A 3,220-nucleotide genomic window follows, 5' to 3' on the forward strand; every position below is an offset into this window, starting at 1 on the left:
GCAGCAGCAAACACTCCATGATGGAGCAACATTTCACTCATTCACTGACTTTGACAAAGAAACAACAAAACTATTCAGGAAACATGAAGCAGATCAAGAACAACTGACAGATCAAAGAATGAACTGAACAGAAATATAAAAAAGACATGAATTCTTCTTCTTAAAGCTCCAACACAGACTTTGATTCACATGATTGAACAAGTTTCCTCTAAACTGGAATGGATTAAAGATCATTTATTTTTCAAAAGTAATCTACTACCTTACAATATTTCTCTCTGAAAACTGTAATGTGTCACATGAGTCCTGAGTTACTTTTAAGTTACTTTCTTATGAAACTTTTGAAGAGACTAATTTACTACAAAGTTTTTCTCATTTCTATGAAGGATTATTTGGTTTTGTGAAGATTTTTGATAAAAAGCTTATTTCAGGTAAAGTGAAGATAATGTAAACACAACTGGAGGATCAAACTTGCCCTTTAGTGACTTTAGTTCATGAAAAAAACTTTAAAAAGAGTGAAGATGGAACAAAGAGAAAACTCTGAATCTCAGGCAAAAAAGCAACAGAATATTAGGGCCACCATCAAAATAAAATATATTTACGAGAATAAAGTCAGAATTTAATGAGGCAAAAGTTGTAATTGTATGAAAATAAAGTTGTAGAATTAAGAAAAGTCCTATTTTAACAAGTAAAAAGTCATGCATTTTTGAAACTATAGTTGGTTGTGTGAGCCGTCTACATAACATGCAGGCTAAATACAACAATACAACCATTTATGTTTTTATGACAGGAGTCCACTGTCTAATGACCACTTCAACTCTACTGCAGAGTAAACAGAGAGGACACCAGAAATCTACTGCCTGTAGGGAAAGAATCGTCTTCTGAAGACGCCCAGTTTCCTGCTAATTATTTTCTTAAAGACTACTTTAGTCATTTCTAATTAAACCAATGCTGAACAAAAGGACAATAAACTCAATGAATCTCTCATACTAAAACACAGGACTTGTTCCTTTTTGTTGTCTGTACTTTTCTTAGACTGTTGACTTTAATCTCCTTATTTGTCATCTTATAACTTGTAAAATTCTAACTATATTATCGTAAAATATTGACCCTTTTACCCATAATTTAATGAGATAAAATTGTGATTTTATTTAAATAATTTTACAACTTTATTTTCAAAAATGTATATTTTTTTTTTAGTTTTCATGATGAACTCCATCCTGAAGTTCAAATGACTGAACATAACTAGAAAAACTAGACAGACAACTCTGTGAAAAAAACAGGACAAACCACTAATGAAGAACACAACAACTAAAGTTTTTGGGTATTTGAGGAAAAACAGAAAAATTAAACATTTAACATGATATGAAAAACTAACTTTTATAGTTGATGAACTAAAGGAGAAAAATATTGTCTGCATTTGTCTTCCACCAACATCTCACAGTTTCTGCTACAAACATTTCTATTTCAGGTTGTTTGAGTTTCTGAAGATGGAATGAGGAAATATGACATTACTCTGTTCCAGTACACAGTCATCTAGAACTGTAATCTATTACTTTTGGAATGAGTTCCTCTGAATTCTGTTCACTCCCAGATTTGGATGGAGGAGAACAGAAAGGTTTAGGATCAGAAATGAAACCTTTGAAATGTTTAGTAAAAACACAACAAACATCATCTGATTGTTGTTGACTTGATCATCAAGAATCCTCCATGTTGTTGATCCAGAATCAACAATGATGAAGCTTTGGAACCAGCAGAGTGATGAGAGTTTACAGAGAAAGAAGAAGATCTTCTCCAAACATTCACAAACAGTCAAGTTAGTCCAGACAAAGTTCCAGAAACAAACTCACTTCAGTTTCTTCAGAGCTGAAGAAGAAGAAGAGTCTCCACTCACCGAGTCAACGCAGCTGCAGCACACATCACTGACTGAACCAGGAAGAAAGAGTCCACCTGGGATGGAGGCGGGGCAGCACAGGTGGGCGGGGCAGCAGGTGGAGCAGCTGAAGAGAGTTCTGGCTCAGTGATGAAACTGCAAAGAGAAGATCTGAGAAGAACCTCCAAACAGAAAGAATCTAAGAGTCAGAAATCTGAGATTTGATGAACTGAAGACACAGAACAAGTTCAAGAAGGTCACCTGACAGCAGCTGAGAGGAGGGGCGGAGCTTCAAGCTGTCAGATTGTTGATCTCAGTGACAGTAGAACTGAACAAAGAGTGTCAAAAATAATGTCTTCATATCTGACGACACTCCTACTGGATGATGTCATCAATAGTCTCCGGTCAGCTACGTTAGAGCAGAGCTGCTAGCGCTCAGAAATACATAACATCAGTTTTATAACTTTAAAAGGTCATGCTAAAACAAAAAGTCATTACCTACATTTAAACGTTAACTTCTGTGCTTTAGAGCTCATCCACGAGAAGAAATAAGCTTCTCCTCTGCAGCACAGAGCAACATGTTCAACCCTCATGGGGGGGGGAGGGGTCGGCATCCCTCCGTGGTGACAGTTAACCCATCAAAAAACAATTTTAGACAACCCTACCACTTCAAATACCCCAACAATTGGAGGGGTAAGGAGAAGCTGTAGAAGAAGAATTTGGATTGCGACTACGTCTCTCGGTTGGCCTGAGAGCCTGAGAACCATCAGGGTCCCCCAGAGAAGCTGGAGGAAGTCTGGATATCTTTGCTTAGACTTCTGCCCCCGCAACCCAGTCCTTGATGAGGAGAAGAAGATGGATGGAACACGGTCCACTCTGACTCATTGTCTCCATGTTTCCATTCTCCCTCCACATCTGTTTGGAGTTCTCCTGGATGTGGGAGTTAAAGACCTCCTGGATGGAGGGATCAGCCAGACTTTCCCTGCAGACCCTCACAGTATGTTTGGGTTTGTCAAGTCTTCCTCCCTGTCAGCTGATCCAACTAACCCTAACGTGATCAACAGCTCTTCTGCTGTCTTTACTCGAATGTCTGAAGGTCACCAAAAACATCAAGATACACATCAGTCCTGTCTAGGGTATCTTGGGGCCTCACACACTCAAGGACACCCTCATATTCAAAAACAATGCTTTTTTTGGACAAACAACCTTTGTAAACACACAATTTCAACAACAACACACTGATCTAGTTCATTCTAAGAGAATGTTAGGAATCAGTTCATGAATTGTGTTTCCAAGACAAATATTTAATTCTATTGACAATTACTGAAAAATGTGTTTTTGTTTGCATGC

This window comes from Oryzias melastigma, unplaced genomic scaffold (genome assembly GCF_002922805.2).
Source record: "Oryzias melastigma strain HK-1 unplaced genomic scaffold, ASM292280v2 sc00299, whole genome shotgun sequence".
Taxonomy (NCBI): Eukaryota; Metazoa; Chordata; class Actinopteri; order Beloniformes; family Adrianichthyidae; genus Oryzias; species Oryzias melastigma.